Source organism: Columba livia, chromosome 1 (assembly GCF_036013475.1).
Source record: "Columba livia isolate bColLiv1 breed racing homer chromosome 1, bColLiv1.pat.W.v2, whole genome shotgun sequence".
Classification (NCBI taxonomy): Eukaryota; Metazoa; Chordata; class Aves; order Columbiformes; family Columbidae; genus Columba; species Columba livia.
The window spans coordinates 134,966,681-134,978,842 of record NC_088602.1 but is presented as its reverse complement, the minus strand read 5'-3'; the positions used below and the strand labels follow the sequence as shown (position 1 = coordinate 134,978,842).

The following is a 12,162-nucleotide window of genomic DNA, read 5'->3' as shown; positions in this document are numbered from 1 at the left end:
CCCGGCGCCGCAACGCAGCGGGGTGGGAACGGCAGTTGGGCGCATGCGTTACTTACCGGGTCACCGCCGCACGCGGCTGACGAAGCGGGGATGGGAGCGGGCAGGCCTTCGCTCCGGCTTCCGCTCCGGCCTCCGCCCTGTCCCGCGGGCGGCAAGGCCCCGGGGCGCCCGGCCGCGCAGCTTTCCCCTTGCCAGGATCGCCCCGCCCCTACGCCAAGATGGCGCCGCGGGCACGGAAAGTGCGCTGTAAGTCGAGCGCCGACTCCTCGATGCTTTCCGCGCTGGCGCTGCGGCAGCGCTTCCAGGAGATGTCGAGGTGCCTGAGCGCCGAGTCATCGATGCGTGGGGAAGCGGCGCGGGGCCGTCTCCAGCCCCCTCCCAGCCGGGCCGGCACCGCGACCGCATCTCTGCCGCCATCCAGCCTTGTGTCTGCGGGGAACAGAGCTGGGTGTCGTTGGGCTGGACTGCTCAGCGTCCCTGGCCGCTGCGGAGTGTCTGTTCTGGGGCAGCTGGCCAGGCCCGGCCCGCTGGGAGAGCCCTGCCAGCGGCTCCGGTGGCTCGGACTTGCTGTGCCTCCAGGCTCCCCGGAGGAAGGAGTTGATGCAGTGTCAGGCTTGGGTGCTCAGTGGGCGAGTCCTTTAAACTACTTAAACCTCACGGGTTTAGATTTGGGTGTTTTTTTCGTTTGTTTGGTTGTTTTTCTTAATCAAGTAGAAATACTTTAAGTATTTGAGGGATTATTAATAGATTAAATGGAATTTAGTTATCAGAAGTAGGATTTGATATGGTTCTTGTAGCCAGGTTTTGACTTTTTGATGGAAAAGCTCTTTGTTTAGGAAATAGTGCTGTGGAAGCTTGGGGGAAACCAAAGCTGGGCTGGTTAGGAGTTACATCAAGTGTGTGCCTATGGGTGGGAGTATGAAACAAGGTTGTGTGAGAATCTGTGGGTCACGGGTTGGACCGCTGGTATGGTCTTGAACAAGAATATAGAAAACCCCTTGTGTTTTGATTAAGCAGTGCGCAGATGTTGAGCCAAATAGTAGATCTGGTTGGATTATTTTTCCTTCTTTCTAATCGTACAAGACTAAATAATGGTATGGGCCAGAATGTGATACTTAAAACACAGACTACATGAATGAAATACAGTAGTGTGTGGCATAGCAAATTAACGTATAGATATTTGGCTATTTGTCCTCCAGCTAGCTCAGGGGTGTCAAACTCATTTTCACCCGGGGCCACATCAGCCTGGCAGTTGCCTTCAAAGGCATTACAGTCCTAAAATTAGATTCAGCCCTGTTTGAGGGCAACTGCCAGGCTGATGTGGCCCCGGGTGAAAATGAGTTTGACACCCCTGAGCTGGATGTTTCATTTCACTAATATAGCATTCCCTCTCTTTAGCTTGTTTTGAAGTTACCTTCCAAGCAATTCATATTCTTGCTAGTGTTCATATTCAAATGAATTATAAACAGGCTATTAGATGTATGTTTCTTGCTCATCCATCCTTATTTGAGTGAAATACTGGAATAAGGCTGCTCCCAAGGCAGGATAGCTGTAAAGAGCAAAGACCCAGGAAGGCAATCAAAACTGGAAAACATGCTGCTAACATCAGGGTTTTAGTTTAGACCAGAAACATGCTTTTTGAATCGAATTTCCTGATCTCACCTGCTTAAATGTTGTTTTGGCTCACATAATCGAGTAGTTACAGAGCATTTGAACTGAATATGTCATCTGGATAAGACTGAACTGGATCAGACTAGCATACCAGCAGTAAAAAGTCTTAATCATTTATGCAAAATCCTAGCAGTATATACACGCCCTCAGGGTAGTCCCGTAGGGCTAATTGGTTACAACGTTTGCATATAAATTATACAACCGTATTCTTAATACGTGTGCCCAGTGAGTAGGGGGTCTTCTCCTGGAGGCAGGTAGCCTTTGATGAGGAGGTGTGGGTTTGTATTCAAATCATATTATAACGAGCAAAGTTTAGTTGAAGCACGTCCACAAATTTTGGCAGTAATCACTAGACAGTCAATCAACTGTTCATGGTTGACTTCTCAATTCCCAGATAGGCTTTGTTCTACAATTAAAAAGTGAATTGATGCTAGACATCTCATTTATTATTCATCTAATATTAACTTTCTAGTAGGCCCCATGGTCAGGTCTTTTGGCCTCTCTGGCAACATTCGGGCTGAGAATTTTCTACAGTAGCAGAACGAGACCTGTCTTTCAATAAATTAGTGTGTTACATAACACATTTCATGCCAATAGTATTCCAGTTCTCTAGGGCCAGCAGGAACTTATGGAAAGGGACACATAGAAGGCACTCAGCTGAAAGTTTAGTCAAAGCCCTAGAATATATAGACTATTTGAGGCATCTAAAGTAGCATTAGATTTCCCTCAGGTTTAGGCAAATGCTGCTCAATATAATGAATATACTTGAAACTAAAGCTGTAGTATGTACCTTCTCAGTAATATGCATGGCAGAAGTCCACAGAAAAGTGGTGTATTTTCATCATAAGGAAAAAAATAAAGATGTGACATCTGACTTGGCACTTTAGTATCTGCTTTTTTTCTTGCTGAGTTTTTCCCCTTCTGCTTAAAAGTGACCTTTTAGCAGGTTGTGACAATAGAAGTGTTTCAGCAAGACAACAAGTGTGATATGCTTAAAGAAAAGCAACATCATATTTGAGCAGGTATTGTCATATATTAAATGGCATTGTAACCCAACTATACAAACCAAGAATATTGCTAATGGAAATATTAAAGATAATATTGTATGGAACGAGTGTCATCAAAATAAGGGAGTTTTGTGTGGGGAAGCTGGGAGATTTTACCATCTGAATGTAAAGATCCACGTATCCTTTTCCAGTTGTTTTAAGTATGATAGGATTTTGTTTTTTGTTTTGTTTTCTGCTTGACTGCTAGCTCCGTGTATGCTTAGATTTAAAAAAAAAAAATAAAAAAAAGATATTTCCTTTGTGATAGACGTGTGTGTTGAACCCTTGGTTTAGAAATTGATACTCCAAAGAAAATGTTTTCCCCATAATTTCCGTCTACTGACTCCTGACTTCAGGGGAGGTTTCAGTTCCATTACTTTACTAGCTTTCTTCAAGGTACAGATTAGCAGATGGTAGCCCAGGCTTTCCTGAGGTTGCAACATGTCCTAAGATCATAGAATCATGTGGTGGGCTGTGTCTTAACCATGGGGAAAAGTGCTTTTTTGTTTATATTGCATTGAGTTGATTTGAACAAAAATGAATGAAAATGGTTTTTTGTTTTTTTTTAGTTTTTTGAAACACACCAAAGATACTTTTTATCAGCCTGTGCTTCTTAGCATTCACAGAAGATACTGGCTCAATTTCTACTGCAGTTACTGTCATAAGTAGTCTTTGAAACAAGAGTCTTTGTCAGCTGTTACCAACAAAGAAAACTCTGCAATGCCAGTTTTTTGCTTCTGGAAAAATCCCAGTATTTCATTGTAAAACTACACATTTCAAAGCAACCTGGCTGAAATCTAGAGGACACCAATCTCAAAAAACTTTTATTAATGCTCAGAGACGTCCTCTGTCCAGAGTAAAATATATATATATGTATATGTCTATACCTATATCTCCTTACCCTGTTCCCCTGAAAATAAGACAGGGTCTTACACAATTTTTGCTCCAAAAGATATTCACATATAGCTGCCTGGACACTATTTCAATTAATTTTTTAAATGAACTGTAACTAGGGCTTATTTTTGGAGTAGAGATTATATTTTGAGCACCTTCAAAAATCCTGAAAAATCATGCTAGGGCTTCTTTTTGGGGTAGGTGTTATTTTCAGGGAAACAGGGTAGTAAAAGACGCCTACATCTCAGAAAACAACCACTCTGACTATATGTGCTATGCTGTGTGCTCCTAGTGAGGGTTTAGATGGGCAAAATCCTGATCACTACTATTTGTTATTGCCTGTATGTATTTGATATGGCATTGCAACCCCTAATCCCTCTTGTTAGATTAAAAGATATGGAGTGAAATCCTGTCTCAATAAAATCAGTAAGGTGAAACTCTCACTGAAATGAAGAGATGGGTTTTATTACAAACTCCTGTGGGTAATAAGGGTTCATTATTGAGATTTCTGATTTACACTAGAGGAGCTCACTGTAGTTAGCCTGTTTAAACGGGAGATAAAGAGCAGTATTAATGTCTATTACTGTCTATGGGAACAAATTCCTGCCACCATAAGGGTCTCTAATATAGCAAGCATGGTAAGGAAAGGATGAAAGTCTGAGCAGGACAAATTAAAACTGGAAATATGTAGACATGACTAATGGAAATGTGGGTTATTGAGCAAATTATCAAATATAGGCATTTTTTAATTCCCTGTAATCGTAAGTCATTTGGAGCACTTAGAATCTGTAGTTCCATCACTGAGACTGCCTTTTGTCCTGACCTGTGAGTGAGAACAAAAAAGAAGAGGCCCATGGCCTTGGAAAGATGAGCACCATGCAGAGGAAGGTGACTCTGGGCAGGCTCCAGTCCTCCACAATTGTCCCCTAGCTGCTGGGATGGCTCTCTCCCTGGTCATGCCCATAGTATGGGTGGAGAGTGAACCTGGGGACAGTGGCATAAAGAGACCACGAAGGCAGTTGGGAGATGTTGGCTACCTAGTACTATAGCCAAAAGTTTCACTTTGATTCTCAGTTACTGGTGGAGAATCTTAGGGGCTCATTTTGCTGGCTTTATCCTACTTTGCCTAAACCTGATTCTCTCAATAATGCTTTTTAATCTTGATGCTGTAACTGTTAGGTAAAAATCAATTGATTGTAATAAGTGATTTTCCTGATGAAATTAAATGAGTAATGGTATACACTGGTGGTTTCCTTCTGTCCTGAATCTGTTCAAAGTTGTTCCCCAGCTAACAGAACTAAGTCAAGCTGACATTGGTGATAGATGATTATACAGTCTGTTCTTTTATTTTTTACAGGAGTTGAATACAGAACTTGTTTGGACTTTAAAAGGACACAGTATCTTGGAATTAATTTTTGAAGTTAAATATTATCAGGGTATTTAAATACTGTACTACTGATACAACAGATAGTCAGATCCATATAAATGCGCTAATAGTCTATAATTTGTATGGAAAAAAGCTTATCCAATGAAAACTCTTTACTGCCAGTGGTATTCTAAGATATTCCCATGCAGATCTAGTGAATTGAATAAAACCTGGTTGTTCTTTGAGGAAAAACAGAAGCCAAGAATTATTCACAAGGCTTACATTAAGAGTGTAAAAATAACCCCAAATATGTGTTAGGACTAAAATTATATTTCTGGGTTGTTTATGTACACTTGTTTCCTGGATCTCAAATGGAAGTATTTCCTTTGGAAATGAGATCTCATCACTTCATATTCTTTTGAACGTGACTTCTTTCCAACACTCAAATCAATCTTCTGTTGACTTCAGGAGTTTGCGAATTGGTCCATATCAAATGGGTCGTAAGAACAGAGACACATCAAAGTATTCCATTTCATGCTATTATTGCTGTATGCAGGTCTCAATTTCCATATAGACTTAAAAGAAATTGGATAAAATAAATATTCACTAACATGGGAATGTATGCAATTACCTGCTGAGGGAATCAGACAGCTGGATCTGATGTCATATTCTCAGCTAGTAATTAGATATCATTTATCTTTCTTACAGTTCCATGAGGGAAGTAACATTGCATATGACTTCGTGCGTTTTTTGAGCAATGAGTGGCAATGGCATAATTGGGGTATCAGTTCACAGAGATTGCAGCAGAATCCTGTGTATACATGCTCTAGCAAAGGTATTTAGTTACAAGCAGTATAATAATAATAGAGATTCAGAGTGCTTCACACTTACAAAGCTCTAGTTAATTAGTCGACACCTAGTTAATAATTTAATTAAAGTAATCGTCAGCACCAGTGTTTATATAATTAGAAGATAATTAGTACTTCAGTGATATTTTCAACATTTCTGCCCTTCTTCCTTTTAAGGATTGAGACAAAGAAATGAAATCTTTCACTGTGATTGTGATATGTATTAGACTTCCACAGTTACTAAAATGGTTATATTAATATTTGCTGGTTTTTTTTAATTCTGCTTAGCATTGTTGGTATTTTCTCTTTCCATTCCTGTATAAATGTAACAAATAGATCATTTATTCAGGTCCCATCCAAAAACATGGAAATATAAATGAATGTGTATATTTATGTATTGAAATTGCTGTCAGGATCAAAGATGATGGTTCTGAAATTTTGAAGTAGGTTAATGCTTATTTAAGCTACAGTCCTTGTAGTCTGTCTTGTCAACAGCAATGGCACAGGCACCGAGACGACATACATACTGCTCAGCAAGTCAGTCCATGTCTCAGAGGAGACTATTTTAAGTATAGTAACTCTGTATAAGCTATCTATAGAATAGTCTTCAAGATCCTTCATAAAATATGCAAGTTATTTGCTGGTGCATTAGAGAGATTAAATTGGATTACAATGAAAACAATAAATCTTTGTATTCTAAAGTGTGGAGTGAATGCAGTTCTTAATACCCGTGTGATGCTTTTGCTTCTTGTGCTCCATTTGGAATAGACATTATGATGTTATTCAAGTTTTCATGTATAAACAACAAAAATACATTAATGAAGCAAACTGGCGGAGTTTTGTTTCAGCAGCATATAATGCCTTATGTTCAGCTTCTTATAAAAATGTCTGGACTGTGATACTCCTTTGCTGTCAAAACATCTGACGCAGAGGGGTTCATGTTGTTTTTTTTTCAGAGTTTAACTTTCATGCTGAGCCAGAGGAGACAGAGAGGCTCCTGAACTGAATTCTGTCTCCTCCCTTAGTATGTGGAAGCAGAAAAGCTGGATTCCCAGCTCAGGCTGGTAAGGTTAGAAGCTTAAACTATAAACCAAAAGTAACGTCCTTATAATTTGCTTTCCATCACCATTCAATTTCTTGTGAAAAGTATGTTCCACTGCTGCAGAAAGTAGTAATCAAGCTCACCTTAGCAAAGTGGTCATGACACATCATGTGAATAAAATAGGGGGAACTGTGATGGATATGAGATGAAGCACTTCACAAGCTAGAAAGAAACTTTCCCTCCAGCCACACAGTGGTGGGGAAAAGGTGGACAAACAGGAGAAACTGTCCCCTTCTCATGCAGACCTCTCAGGACAGAGGGGTGGGCAAGTCCCGAGTTAATTTTGTGTTTTCTGCAGAGAATGTACATTGTGACTTTTGCTGTGTGGCAAGAGAAAATGGTGCTTGTGCTACAGGATTTGGGGCTCTGTGCTACGGAGCAGCTCTATGTGGTCTTAGCAATAAAATCTTAGTCTGTATAAGAAGCCATACAGAAGTTCCAAGTTAGAAAAGAGTCTTCTTATCCATGGCTGGTGGGTTATTGAAGGAATCAAGATTAATACTTCTAACAAAGCAAATATTTTTTTTAGTCCTATCATGATTCCTGAACACATTCCTGAGTCCAACCTGTAGTCAGAAGGAAGCACCCATTCACAGAGCAGAAAATTTCAAGACCTGCAGGATAACTGAAGCACCATAAAGCACACTTAAAAAAAAATCCTGATTTATATATAGTCCTGGATGTGTAGAACTGAATTATGTATGGTGGAAAGGAGAGGAGATGGATGGTCTCAGTACTGACCCCTTATTTATTATCCAACTTGAAATAATCCAGTTCACTCTCTTGATTACTAGTCATTGAAACAAACTGTTTATATTCACTATTTGCCACTTTATTTCTAAAGTAAAAACTGTTATAATAAGAGTAGAACCTGGATCACTCAAGTAGGATCCTGTCATCTGTACTTGTTCACTGAGTACTATCTTAATTCATTCCTGACAGAGTTGTGTTCAGTGCTGCATTTGACCCTGTTAACAGCAATATATTGAGCTTTGGAAATACAAGGACAGTGTCTTCAAACTGCTTTCAAAGTACAAAAATTCTCATTCATCAGGCTTGTTTTGCTCTTTCTTTGCTTTTATGTATGGAAGAATTACAGTTGTCACCTTGGACTGTCTTGACAGCAGCTGAGGGAGGTGCTGCTTTGATTTTATTAGCAAAGATGATTATGAACAGCACAAGGTGAAAAATACATACTAAATACATTGCTTAATTATATGTTATAATTCTGCAAAATGACCGAGCATCTTCCAATGCATCAAAATTAAATACAGACTTTAAGTAAGCAAGCAAGCTAGGAGATAAGGGTGACATCAGGCAGGGGCAATATCACCCACCAGGGTGCAGTCCCACAGCAACCAAACAAGAAGAGCTGAGTGGGTCCAGTGTTGATAGCAGAGTTCAGCAACTAGCCATCAAGTCTATAGTAACAAGTCAGGTGGAGAGTCAAGACAAGGCAGGCAGGTGAGGCCATGATCTACAAGGCTGGATGGGGTCAACCCAACCAAGCTCTCAGGCAAGGGCTAAGAAGCAATGGCCTGAGCCGACACTCAGCTTCCCACCAAAGAGCAGAAGCTGCAGTAGCCTCAGGTGAGAATTTTCTCACCACTTACCTATTTTCACAAAAGCTATACAGCTGTGGTGGATTAGTGCTCATCTTGGACACTGGCCGCTAAAAGCTGGGGAGGGAGGTAAAAGGCATGGGGAAGGAGAAAGTGGGAACAGGCTGGTGAGGGCAGTTAGACCTGGTTTAATTGTGTTGGTATGTTCAGTGCCCCGATGAGAATATGCCATTGAAGCTGGATGTTAAGATAAGTAGGCTGGTAGCTAACATCAAAATTTCTAGCAGCTAGGAAAATTCTGTTAAGATAAATAAATGTTGTAATACACAATAAGGAGACATACTGCTGTATTTTTAAGGAGTAACAAAAAAATCCTCTCTACAGTAGTCCAGAAGAGTTTTCATGTGTGCAAGTATGTGATTGCCATCCTATAATAGCTGTATCCTGCAGTTTAGCCTTAGGATGAAGAAAGATCTCTGCTATCTTGCCATTACTAAATATAAGGACTAAGTACAGACCTGCCTAGGCCAATTTTAGCAGTGTGAAAGAGGCAAGGAGGAATAATATTCCACATCCTCATTTTTAGACACATTCACTAGCCTTGTGTCTTAATTTTACACTCACAATCTAGAGATGTCTTGCAAATGACTTTAAATAATATGAAAATCTACTGCTTTTCCTGCTTTTTATTGCTGTGTCTCCTGAAGCCTCCACTGAGCAAAAGCAAGCAAAATTGATATAATCAGGTTGCAAAGACAATTTTTTATATAATTTTAGTGAAGTTCAGCTAATTCCAAAATTCATTGCAAAGTGTAGCTGCATCTGTGTGAAGAAAAGGCCTTGAATTTTTGAAGACCTAATGGTCACACGATTCTGAATCCGAAGAGTTAACTGCTGTTACCTTTAGTATCATGTTTTGTCCCTGGCCTTCCTTTCCAGTGATTTTCCATTTATGCTGGGGATTATCTCAAGGCACTCTGTAAATTTCAGTGCTTTAAACGAACAGATTAATCACTTCATCAGCCTTCACTTCATTTTGGAGGATTGTTTTGAAATTAAGACAGACTTAATATTATTTTAACCTTGTTATTGTTTGCCTGTGTGGAGAAACAGCTTGATAGCATTGAATTTCAAGTTTAAAAAGGCATGGACTGTCTTGAATAACATTAGAAACGTTTTTCTTGTGATATTTCCAGTGTAAGATCTTACATTATGAAAACAAGCACATAGTGCTGGGTTTTGATTTTTAGGTGTCACTGAGATAAGACAAGGTGTGAACTATCACAATTGTTTGAGTTCTACTGCAGTTCACTTATTCCAGTTAACCTGTAGCCACTGATATGGGTCTGGTAGTTGGTGTGGTCAGGCTACTTGTCGTGTAGAAGCAGAGTCAATAGTCTAGGGGGAAGCTAAGCTGGAAGTGTACTGCATACTCTCCATGGGTAGTGATGCTAATGCATGGGTTATTAAGTGTTTGATATGCACAGGTTTTATCTGTTTGACCATCATGTATTCTGATATTCCTCTGAGCCAAGGATTCTTAGCCTGGTGCCTTAGACAGACCAGAGCATGGGTGAGAACCAAAAAGTGAAGGCAAAATCTCTTGGGAAATGGTGCTGCCAAGCTAAGGGAACTAATAAAGTGCGGAAATGATGATGAACTCCCCCTGTAATTCTAGATATTTGCCTGTCCTTTGTAATTCACATCTTGCAAGTTTTTTTTTACTCATCAGCAATTGTTAGATAAGCATACAAAATTGTGTCCATGCACACTTTTTTGTGTGCAGCAAAGAATTTAACAGCTTGGTCTTTCAGATGCAAACTTTGCAGCTGTGATCTTTTCCAGTCTCAAACTGAGGCTTTGCTATCAGAGCACGTTGTTACAGAAGTTATATTTCAAATCTGTCTGTAATACTGAATAGCTCCCAGAGGAAATGGAACCTTCAGCTCATAAACCAGATATGTGTCACGGTTGCATTTTCTGTTTTTGATGGCTGTATACATTTTTTTTTCAGACAGTCACTGAAAAGTACTTTGATATGTTGGTAAAATGCAATCATTGCTCACGGCTTCGTTAACTGGCAGTACCTAAATTGTGGTGAATTAAATCAGCTAGTTGAAATTGAAGCTGATAAAAAGTAATCTGGAAAAATAATAATTCTGTTTTAGCCACATTTGATAACCATGTGGTCAGATACAAAGAAGAATCAAAAGTACTAAGTAGGGGCGAGCTGGATGTAGAACTGGGTTATGCTTCTGTGCCTAACCCTGCTAATTCCAAATGGCCACAATTGAGAACAGTAAGAGGCTGAATTTAAAGTACGGCTAACTGGCTCTTGTTCTCCACTTCCTTTTCTGATGAGAATAAACTCATGGGAATATCTGGTATTTCTTAGAGATAAGATATGACCCACATTAAGAAACCGAATATTTTTGATTCAGTATCAAAGAGGACAGAGGTATCAAGTTTCCTGTGATTTAACTATGCTTGTTAAAATAAATAAATAAATAAATAAATCAAAGATATTTTTTGTCCCTGTTACTAATATTTGAAGGCTGTTCCAGAACCTTCATGCATGATTAGAAATTTTCAGCTAGAACTCCAGTATTCGTGCCTATTTTGTGCACACCAATATTGGTTTTTAGCCTAAATGAATCTTTTCCCTTTAGTATTTATCTGTCCAGAAACTTTTGTGATGGGCAGTCCTGTACATATACAACTTTTCTTGTACTCAGTGGAACTAGCCAAGATCCAGAGTTCTCATACAAGAGAATGGGGCTCTCCATTTACCTAATGTTATTATCTTTTGTCCATACCTGTTTCGTTTTTCAATATATGGGTCCAGAATTGTACATGGTATTTCAGATGAGACCTCAACAGTGCTTTGTACTATAATCCCCCTGCTTCTGCATCCCGTGTACCTCTGTATTTGCAGGTACTTCTTGCTGGGACTGTCTTGCCTCATACATCCTAGGATTCTTTTTGCCTTTTTGACAAGCATGCTGTATTTGTGCCCCACAGGCATGTTTATAGAGAGAGAATAATGCTCTATCAGGGCGCAGTTATAAAAATAGAGGTATAGAAACTAAAAGTGAATCTCTGTGTGTTCTACACACGCAGCACCAGTTGATATGCAGCTGGGCTTGTGTACAGAAAAAGCACTGAGAATCATGCAGAGCCCTCTGAGGACCCGGATTTCCCCAGCAGCTTGTGAAGGGCTAGGGAGCTCATTAAGGGAGCAGAAAGGCTCCGTGGCACAACTTTCTCTTTCTCTCAGATCTCCATGCCAATGTGCAGCAGCATGTCTTCCAAATACTCAATGTAGAATAAGGTTCTAATAAGGTTCTAATTCTTAAGGAGCACCAAGCTAAAAAATTAAAAGTGTAATGAAGATGGCTACATTAATGTTTTAACATAACTTTGAGTATATAAACAAAACAATACATTGTTCTCACTATGAATTTCTGCTTGTGTGTTTGCAGGCCGTGTGGGTTTTCAGCAAGGACACCAAAAATTATCTGCTGCCTGATGATATCACTGTTTCACTCTCCTATTGTCAGCCATATCCAAGAATCAGAGGCTTACAAAAGTGGGTGAACATATTGTAACGTTCCCTACAAATATACAGAGCGCAATAATAAATAAAGTTTGGGAAAAAAAATTCCCTCCTGGA

The 12,162-nt window shown here is 39.7% G+C and overlaps 1 protein-coding gene and 1 long non-coding RNA gene across 5 annotated transcripts in view; one reads left to right on the top strand and one right to left on the bottom strand.

Annotated features, from left to right (window-relative positions):
• Window positions 1-228, bottom strand: part of C2CD5 (C2 calcium dependent domain containing 5) — a 107,067-nt gene extending 106,839 nt beyond the window's left edge. The window contains exon 1 of one of the 4 annotated variants that reach the window (XM_065031661.1): window positions 57-228. The gene's annotated coding sequence lies outside the window, so the exon portion shown is untranslated. The remainder of the gene's footprint in view (window positions 1-56) is intronic. The other 3 variants (XM_065031657.1, XM_065031759.1, XM_065031833.1) reach the window with 3 other exon arrangements.
• Window positions 229-1,203: 975 nt separating this feature from the next.
• Window positions 1,204-12,162, top strand: LOC135575565 (uncharacterized). The gene is made up of 3 exons (XR_010466549.1): window positions 1,204-5,812; window positions 6,782-6,889; window positions 11,972-12,162. It is a non-coding gene; the product is annotated as an uncharacterized LOC135575565 (long non-coding RNA).